The sequence below is a fragment of the Pan troglodytes genome, chromosome 18 (assembly GCF_028858775.2).
Source record: "Pan troglodytes isolate AG18354 chromosome 18, NHGRI_mPanTro3-v2.0_pri, whole genome shotgun sequence".
Classification (NCBI taxonomy): domain Eukaryota; kingdom Metazoa; phylum Chordata; class Mammalia; order Primates; family Hominidae; genus Pan; species Pan troglodytes.
The window spans coordinates 69,397,672-69,408,249 of NC_072416.2; the positions used below are offsets into that span (position 1 = coordinate 69,397,672).

At 40.9% G+C, this 10,578-nt stretch overlaps 1 long non-coding RNA gene across 1 annotated transcript in view; it reads left to right on the forward strand.

Annotated features, from left to right (window-relative positions):
• Positions 1–10,540, forward strand: part of LOC112205884 (uncharacterized) — a 423,180-nt gene extending 412,640 nt beyond the window's left edge. The window contains exon 4 of the long non-coding RNA XR_002940002.2: positions 10,457–10,540. This is a non-coding gene — a long non-coding RNA (uncharacterized LOC112205884). The remainder of the gene's footprint in view (positions 1–10,456) is intronic.
• The last annotated feature ends 38 nt before the right edge of the window (positions 10,541–10,578 follow it).

Genomic DNA, 10,578 nt, shown 5'->3' on the forward strand with positions numbered 1-10,578 from the left:
TTGTATAAAAATGCCCCATGATTTGGTACATGTTCAATTTGTAAGACTGGGATGCTGTATAAATACAGATCTGAGCCTGGTTAGTCATCATCAGGGACGACTCCATATGCCCAAATTCCACTTCTTCAAACCGAGTCAGAAGTACTCTCCCCGCTGAAACCTAGCTGTTCCATCATAGTTGGGGGTGGCCATTTTGAAGCCTTGTGTTTCCTGTGTAAACAAGATGACCCCCAAGACCCTGTGCCCCAGACCCAAGATGAAGTTACAAAGGAAATGTGTATTCCACAGGCCCAAGGGAGAGATGGCAATTCAGTGAAGTGCTTGATGCAGCAGAAAGATGCATCAGAACCCCCTTCTCCTTCTGCCCTTCCGCTAATCCCAGGCAAATGTATCTGCCATAGATATTTTTCCCTCTTCAGTGACACCACAGCCCTGAGGCTGTCACGAAAGTGTAATCAAACCACAGGTCATGCTTGTGCTTTTTTATCACCATGCACTTGACTAAAAGTGTATCCTGAATGTATACTGGGATTTGGAGTCAATATATCTAGGTTCACATCTCCTTTCTGCCTTGCAGTACCCAAGTGTATTGGTATGTTTTCATGCTGCTGATACAGACATACGCAAAACTGGATAATTTATAAAGAAAAAGAAGTTTAATGGACTCACAGTTCCACATGGCTAGGGAGGCCTCACAATCATGGCGGAAGGTGAAAGCCCTATCTTACGTGGCAGAAGGCAAGAGAGCATGGGCAAGGAAACTCCCGCTTATAAAACCATGACATCTTTTGAGACTTATTCACTATCATGAGAACAGCACAGAAAAGCTCCATTCCCAGGATTCAGTTACCTCCCACCAGTTCCCTCCTATGACATGTGGGAATTGTGAAAGCTACAATTCAAGATGAGATTTGGGTGGGGACACAGCCAAACCGCATCACCAAGTAATCATGGCCAAGCCCCTTACGTGCTTGGAATCTGTCTTCACATCTGCAAAATGGAGACATGTGGATGAATATTACTCCTTCACAGTAGCATTGTAAAAATTCCAGATGCTAACACCTCTCATCATGCCTGGCACCTCCTAGCTCTTCATTTAGTTCTTGAATCTCAAAAGGGAAGTATAGATGTTATCTTGTATATAAGTTTGCTTTCGAAAGTAATACTAAATAGAAATAATATAAACTATACTAAATAGAAACTAAATATTAACTAATACTAATTATTTAAAATGTGTAGCATTAACATTCCATACCCACCCACAAATAAATGCAGAATATGTGATGATAGGTTTATAAAAATACTAGAATTGAGAAAAGAACCCAGTCGCAACTGCCCACTGGATACAGGCGGTGAGCACTGTCTTTGCCTATAGGACCTAAAGGTTACATTTGCATTTGTAATCACTGCCCTGCCACATTTTGATGAATGGGAGAGCAGCTAGATCTTTCTCCTGAAAAACTTCAGTCCCTTTGCTGTAAAGAGTAAGTGGTTTGTTTTCAAAACGGACTTCCCCATTGCTGTGTTTCCTCTACTCTCTGTTAGCAATGGAGAAAGTGATCAGGTTTGGGAAATTCCTGCTGGAAGATAAAATCGATCAGATGGCACCCACGCCTGGTAGCTGTTTACATTTTCCTTATTCTCCTTGGGGATGCTTGCTTTTCCCTTCAGGACCCTTTATGCTTTGACCAGCATACCTTAATGTCCCTATAGAATAGAGCCTGAACTGCTCTCCTCTATCACCAAACAAAACGTTGTGAATCGCTGCAGCCATTTTTATACAAATGCCCAGAATGTTCTATTAATGTAGGTGATCTGCATTTAGGACAGAAAACTGGCCAGGGAAATTCCAGGAGGGCTGTTGAGGTCATGGACCAGAATTTCCAGGCGATGACACAGATTTCCTCATTCCTCTTCTAAAGCATTTCTCAAAAGTACCAAATACCCGACAGGTGGATGGGAATGGGTGAAACCACTTTGCTCCAAACTGCGTGGTCAATGCATCTCAGCTTATTCCAAGAGACCTGGGTAGAAAATTAGCATTCACAAAAAAACAAACAAAAAAAACCCCACCATTTCAGAGTTCAAGGGTGATGGAATTCTGAGAACTGTATCCAGCACCAAGTTAGGCAGCATAGAAACTAGCCCTGGCAAGAAGAAAACTGCAGCAAAGCTGACTCCAGCTGGCTCCTCCCACCAGCATGGCTCCTCCCATCAGCATGGCTCCTCCTCATGACTGCTGCTCCGCCCCAGGATTTCCAGATCCCCAGCCGATTCCGCTCTTGTCTCCACAATCAGGTGTTCCCAAGAAGTCACCAGACGAAAAAGATACTTGCACATGTGTGTTTATAGCAGCACAATTCACAGTTGCAAAAATGTGGAACCAGCCCAAATGCCCATTAATCAACAAGTAGATAAAGAAACTGTTATATACACACACACACACACACACACACACACACACACACACACACACACATGCGCTGAGGTGCTATTATATATATGCGCTGAGGGTTATATATATATGCACTGAGGTGCTATATATATATAATACACACATATATATACACATATATACACACACACATATATATATATGTAAAATGGAATACCACTCAGCTATAAAAAGGAATGAATTAATGGCATTCACAGCAACCTGGATGGGATTGGAGATTATTACTCTAAGTGAAGTAACTCAGGAATGGAAAACCAAACATTGTTTGTTCTCATTCATAAGTGAGAGCTAAGCTCTGAGGATGCAAAGGCATAAGAATGATACAATGGACTTTGGGGACTCAGGGGGAAAGGTTGGGAAGGATGTAAGGGATAAAGGACTACAAATTGGGTTCACTGTATACTGCTTGGGTGATGGGTGCACTGAAATCTCACAAATCACGGCTAAAGAACTTGCCCATGTAACCAAATACCACCTGTTCCCCAAATGTATAGAAACAAAAAACTAAAAAAAAAAAAAAAAAAAAAAAGTCGGGTGTTCTTTTGTCCATGTGTCTTTGGTCTCTTCATAATAATAGAGTAGCAGAACTTCCTAAGATTCTGATTGGGAGAATCTTGGGGCATTCATCAGGAGCCTGGCATTTCTGGAATCTCCTATATGAGGGCAGTTGTGGGGAAAGTTGTAAAAGAGAAAAATGAAAAGACTCCTAAAGTTGGAAGGAAGGGGAATGAGTAGAGGATATGGGCATTAAATTTAGTGGAAACCAGGAAACCCTTCATTTATTTCTGGAAATGAATATGGATACCTTGAGGGAACAGGAAAGAAAATATTAATGGAAGCCAAGGAAAAGGGAAATGAGGGATAAAAAGAAGAGGGGGAATGAATACTTGGAAATCTGATACTCAAGAAACTCACTCCCAGGCCCTTTTTTCCCCCCAGATAGAGTCTTGCTCTCTTGCCCAGGCTGGAGTGCAGTGGTATGATCTCAGCTCACTGCAGCCCCTGCCTCCCGGGTTCAAGCTATTCTCATGCCTCAGTCTCCCAAGTAGCTGGGACCACAGGCGCCTGCCACCACGCCTGGCTGAATTATGTATTTTTGGTAGGGACGGGGTTTAGCCATGTTGGTGAGGCTGGTCTTGAACTCCTGACCTCAAGTGATCTGCCCTCCTGGGCCTCCCAAAGTGCTGGGATTACAGGCATGAGCCACTGTGCCTGGCCATCAGGGCTCTCATTTTTATAGGATGTTCTTTCCCTGTTGCTTAGCACCCTCCAGCCAGTGCCAGATAAGCACCTTTCCTTTTAATCCTGAATAATTTAATAATAGTGTAGTTGGCATACCCAGTAACAGGGGTCTAGAGTCTGTGAATTAAGAGGTGGGACAGGAGGACTCCTGCAACTAGCAGCTCTCTGGGTCCTGTACCAATCTCTCTTGCTGCTGCTGCAGAAGGACGATGGTCTGTGACTCTGGAGGTCATACATTTATCCCTCCATTTGTAGGATCACAGGCAGAAACAGAAGCTGCTTCTGGGAGGAGAGGGACATGGACCAGGCAACATGTGGGTAGGGAGAGACCGTCAATCTAGGTGGAGAATTGGTCACCCAAGACTTCCTAGAGGCTGGGCACAGTGGCTTACGCCTGTAATCCCAACAGTCTGGGAGGCCAAGGCAGGAGGATCACTTGAGGCTAGGAGTTCAAGATCAGCCTGGGTAACATACTGAGACCCCCATCTCTTAAAAAATGAAAATAAAAATAAATTAGCCAAGTTTAGTGGCATTTGCCTGTAGTCCTAGCTACTCAGGAGGCTGAGGTGGGAGGATCATTTGAACCTAAGAGGTTGAGGCTGTAGTGACTGCCCTCTAATCTGGGTGACAGAGTAAGACTCTGTCTCTAAATTAAAAAAAAAAAAAAGGACTTGCTGAAAATGAATTGTAAATGTAGTTTCATTGAAAAGAGGCTATCATTGGGTTTGTTATCAGTTAGCTTTCGCTGTGTAACAAACACTCCAGACTTAAAACAACAAGCATTTTATTGATTTATCTCATGGTTCCTTGGGGTGGCTGGGATGGCTGGATGGCTAGGGTAGCTCTTCTAATCTGAACCCACTCGGTGGGTTTCTGTAGCCTGCTGGTGGCTTGGTTGGGGCTGGGAGCTCTGGGGCCCCTCACTCACATGTCTGGCAGTCGGCCAGCTGATTGGCATGGGAGGGCTTCCTCGGGGATTCTTGTCTCTGCTCCATGTGGTCTCTCATCCTCCCACAGACTAACCCCGGTTCTTTTCACATGGCAGCAGCATTCCAAGAGTGAGAGGAGCAGAAGGAAACTCAAAGACCCCTTACAATCCAGGCTTGGCTCTCACACAACTTCATTTTCACTACGTTAAAGGGGTAGAGAAAAACACTCTTTTTCTTGATGAGAGGAGCTGCAAGGAATTTGTGCCTGTCTGCAATCTACCTCCTATGTTCTAGGGCCAAATATGCTTCTGGTTGATGATGCCACCTTGGGCAACCACTTTGTCTCCTCAAGCCCTTTTTTTACCTTGTCTCATCATCTGGAAAATAAGAGACACATATTAGATCACCTCTGAGAACCCTTCTAGCTCTAGAGGAAACTGAGGCAGATAGAGGTTGAATAACTTGTAACTTGCTCCAGGTCACACAACTAGTGTGGCAGAGTTGGACTATGAATGTAAGTTTCCTGAGTCTAAAAGCCATGGCATCAGCTGCTAGGCTGTGTTGCTTCCCTGGAGTATCACAATTCTTATGTGAAGTATGGGATCACAAAATGCATTAACACAATCTGTCTACCTTAAGTCTGCTCCTTAAATTTATTCCTGTGCTTTTAAAAGGTTTTTCTTGAAACTCAAGCAATTCAACCTAATTCTCCTCCCATCTTTGTTCTCCTATAACTTTACCCATCCATCCATTCATTCTTTCATTCACAAATATTGATTAAATTCACTTAAATGTGAAAATGTGGCATTATTAATAGTCACAGTAGCCTGGCACTTTGTGTTTTTAGACTGCTTCTCTTATTTCTACTGCTTCAGTTTCATTTTCTCTGCTATATGGGTTAGTGATGTTATTATACCGTATTACAGATGGAGAAGTTAAGTCATAAAAGAATCACAGGGCTGGGTGCGGTAGCTCACGCCTGTAATCCCAGCACTTTGGGAGACCAAGGGGGGTGGATCACCTGAGGTCAGGAGTTTGAGACCAGTCTGACCAACATGAAGAAACCCCGTCTCTGCTAAAAATAAAAAATTCGCCGAGCGTGGTGGTGCATCCCTGTAATCCCAGCTACTCAAGAGGCTGAGGCAGGAGAATCACTTGAACCCGGGAGGCGGAGGTTGCGGTGAGCCGAGATTGTGCTGTTGCACTCCAGCCTGGGCAACAAGAGTGAAACTCTGTCCTAAAAAAAAAAAAAAAAAAAAAAAAAAAAATCACAGGAATGTTTATATTTATACAAAGGAACAGTGATCAAATTGGAGTTTCACTTTTAGCTAGCCAATTTTCTTGGAAAACAGAATTCCCCTTCTGATATTTGAGTTATCAATGAATACCTTAGGTTAAAATAATGCTTTATTAATGCTATATTTATTTTATGTTTTATAGTATTTTATTTTTAATACTTCATATAGTCCCAAATTTAAATGGTACAACAAAGTTCATGGTAAACATCATCTTCCCTCTCTTCCCCATGCTACCCAATTCTCTTCCCCACAGTCAATGTTTTTGGCTTCTTGTGCATTTTTCCAGAGATATTTTATGCACTTATCAGCAAGCATATAGACATATACGTGTAACTGTATATATATTTCTCCTTTTAGTAGTGCACAAATGGTAACACACTAGACACAAAGTTGTATTTTTTTTAGTTTAACAATATATTTTTGAAGCAATTTATTAATCTTTTATGGATACATAATATTCCACTGTATGGATTCGAATAATTTATATAACCAGTCTCCTATTAATAGATCTTTAGGTTATGTCTAATCTTTTGCTATCCTATATAATGCTGCAGTTAATAACCTTGCACATAAATCCTTTAACAAGTGTGTGGGCATATCTGCTGCAAGAATTCTTGAAAGAGAAATTGCTAGGTTAAAAGTTAGGTGCATAGGCTGGGCGCAGTGGCTCATGCCTGTAATCCCAGCACTTTGGGAGGCCAAGGCAGGTGGATCACCTGAGGTCAGGAGTTCGAGACCAGCCTGCCCAACATGGTAAAACCCCCGTCTCTACTAAAAATATAAAAATTAGCCGGGTATGGTGGTGGGCGCCTGTAATCCCAGCCACTCGGGAGGCTGAGGCAGGAGAATTGTTTAAACCCGGGAGGCGGAGGTTGCAGTGAGCCAAGACTGCACTCCAGCCTGGGCGGCAAGAGCGAAGCTCCATCTCAAAAAAAAAAAAAAAAAAAAAAACAGATAGGTGCACCACTAATAAAGAACATGCCTAGCACCCGGATCTTGGTTTCTAAATATTATTCTCTACTTCAATGGAAAATGGCCCATTCCAGGACAGAAGCTGGAAAAACAGAAGATGAACCTGGGACATCTTATTGTGCCAGAAAGTAAGGAAATGCTCACGGAAAAATGGGGACATGTCAGAAGACACACATCAGGAGCAAGAATGAAGGGGTCCCCACTGGCCAAGCGTGGAACCATTTGGGCATCAAAATAAACATTGATAGTAGCACAGTATAACTCATTAAATCCATGAGTCCATGCTGATATAAACAGGATATTTCCAGAGTCTCAAAATATCTCCCAAAAAGATACTTACCAATTACAAAAAGGACAATAGAAACCTAGCAGACACCACTCTAACCAAGCAATCGAAATGGCATCACCAGTATTGGGACAAACTGACATATGGTGCACATAACATCAATTCCATGTTATTTTTGTCAAAAATGCATACCCTGAATCTAATCGTGAGGAAACATCAGACAAACCTAAAATAAGGGATATTCTTCAAAATAACTCACCAGCACTCTTCAAAAATGTCAAGGTCCTGAAAGAGAAAAAAAGGACTAAAGAATTATTCCATGCTAAATGAAATTGAAGAGACTTGACAACTCAGTACAATGAATGATCTTAGATTGGATCCTGGGAAAGGAAAAAAAATTTATTTTACGGTTAAGGACAATACTAAAGCAGTTGAAAAAATTTGGATAAGATATACAAATTAGGTAATGGTATTATAGCAATGTTAATTTCTTGATTTTGACAACTTTTCCATGGTTATTTAGCAGAATGTTTATAGAAAATTGTCAGAGTTAACATCACTGGAAAAATAATGTGTGTGCATATAATATACATGCACATAAATATTATAATTCAAATGTGATTAAAATGTTAATGTTTAGACAATCTGGGTATATAGAAATTCTCTTCACTATTTTTGCACCTTTTCTATAATTTTGAAATTATTTTTTTACGTTCAAAGAAAATACATGTGCATTTGAAATTTTGATAGATTTCATCAAATTGCCTGCTATAGAAACTGCACATTTTCTCTGCCACTGCCAGCAATGAACAAAAGTGGCACTTCATATTTACAAAATGCATTCGTATATTACACCAGGAGAATTTATTACTACTCCAAGAAATCGAAAAAGGTATTTTCTCCATTTTACATAACTGAAGCTTCAAGAAGCGTAGACAGTAAGAGTAGTGGTTAAGAACATAGGCTTTTGAAACAATAATTATATGCTATTTCACCCCAATCAGACTGGCAAACATTATAAAGTTTGAAAATACCGAACGTTGGCAAGGATGTGAAGAAATGAATAATCTTACAGTGTGTTGGAGGGAGTGTAATTTAGTACAATCATTTTGGAGAGCAATTTAGCAATATCTAATAAAGTTGAAGACATGCACATCCTGCAACCCAGGAATCCCACATCTAGCTGTGTTTCCTAGGGAAACGCTCACACGTGTGTACACACACACATACACAGTCATGTTCCCCGCACTGTGACTTGTAACAGTGAAAAACAGGAGACAACCTAAATATCAAGCCATTGTGGTATATTTATTCTCACACAGTTAAAATAAAGGAATTGAAACTGTAGCTCCCACATAGAAAAAACTCAAAAACTTAACGTTGAGTTTAAAGAAAACAGATTGCACAAGAATTTGTACTTTTATGTAGTTTTCTTCAAGTGCTATATATTATTTATGAGACTACTCAGGTACATGTAAGAAAATATAAACTCTTACCTGGGAACGGCATGGCAGCAATCTCAGTAGAATGGTTATTTGGGGGAAGAAGTGAGAGAGAAAGAATTGAGAAAGTCTAAAAGAAAGATCCATCTCATTTATACCATTTTATTGTCCAAAAACATAGATATAAAGCAAAGGGAGAAAATATTAGCAGTGATCAAAATGGAGTTCTAAGTATATAGGTCTTTATTAGGTTATTCTCTGTACTTTTCCAAATGCTTAAAATATGTCATAGTGGCCGGGTGTGGTGGCTCACGCCTGTAATCCCAGCACTTTGGGAGGCCGAGGTGGGCGGATCACGAGGTCAGGAGATCGAGACCATCCTGGCTAACATGTGAAACCTCTTCTCTACTAAAAATACAAAAAATTAGCCAGGTGTGGTGGTGGGCGCCTGTAGTCCCAGCTACTCGGGAGGCTGAGGCAGGAGAATGGCGTGAACCCGGGAGGTGCAGCTTGCAGTGAGCCGAGATTGCACCACTGCACTCCAGCCTGGGCGACAGAGCGAGACCCTGTCTCAGAAAACAAATATATATATATATATATATATATATATATATATATATATATATATATGTCATAGCAAAATAATAGGGAACGATGAATATAAGCCTTGAAGTCAAATAATTCTGGGCTCAAATCTTTTCCAATGCTTGCCAATTGTGTGATATTGGATGATTCCCTTAACATCTCTGGACCTTTGTTTCACCATGTTTTGAATAGAAATAAAAATGCTTGTTTGAAAAGCTGGTGTCAAGACTGAATGTGAAGATATATATTAAACCCTGGCACAATGCCCCTAAAAGGTGCTTAAAAAATAGTAGTTACTACTGTACTCCAGTGGTTCTTAACAGGGACATTTGGCAAAATCTGGAGACATGTTCGGTTGTCATAACTGGAGGGTGGGGAGGTGCTACTGGCATCTGGAGGCCAGGAATGCTGCTAAACATTTTACAGTGCACAGGACAGCCCACACACCCAAAAAATATTTATTCAGTCACAAGTATCTACTGTTGAAGTTGAGAAACCTTCCTATAGCCGAAGGTCTCCCAGAACTTGACCCAGGCCACTTTACTCCCACTTAAGTGCTCTTGCCTGTATAACCAACCTGTAAGGTTGTTAGGCCTTGGCCTTTCTTCTAAATTATTATAGGATTAATAACTAATGATGGGTATTTCCCCTCCTTTCAGCCAATCTGTTTCACATTGGGTAAAACCTACCATCTTACTGAATAGAAGAACTGCCTAGCTCACGAAAAGTTTTCATAAATCGTTCTTGAATGAATGAATGAGTCAATCAATCAAGCCATCAATGAGTACAAATACAAACTCTGAAATCATAAAGATCTAATCACTCTTCTTGGCTTGCCTTCTCTGACTTCCCATTCATTTGAAATGAGGTTGTATTCAGTTTTCGCTCTCTTCTAACAGGGGATCCAAAAAAATGAGTCAAAAGTTCTCAGAGCTTCATATCCCATGTCTGAGGGGGTCTTCTATTATAACAATTCAGAGTCAAGTCCATGGGCTAATCTTCCAATGGCCCTTGTCAAGACACATCTGAAATTTGCTGAGACACAGAACTCTTCAGCTTAAACTGACAGCGGCGATACAAAGTCAAGTGAGGTATTGACCTAGAAATGATGACCATATTTATAACACCTCAATCTAGTTTGACTCTAGAACAGCTTGTGGAAAGCATGTACTGTTGTTTTGATACAGTATCAGGAATATGTACCAAAAATAGTTTTTTGAAACTATTTACTTTTTGCTTTGTTATAGACTCTGATTTGGGGAACCCAGACGTTGTGCTTGTTAACAGGACAACTTTGAGTCCTTGCTATCTTCATCTTCACCATCGATTTGGAGAAGGTAGGTGCCGTTTCTTTCTGAATTCATTTTTT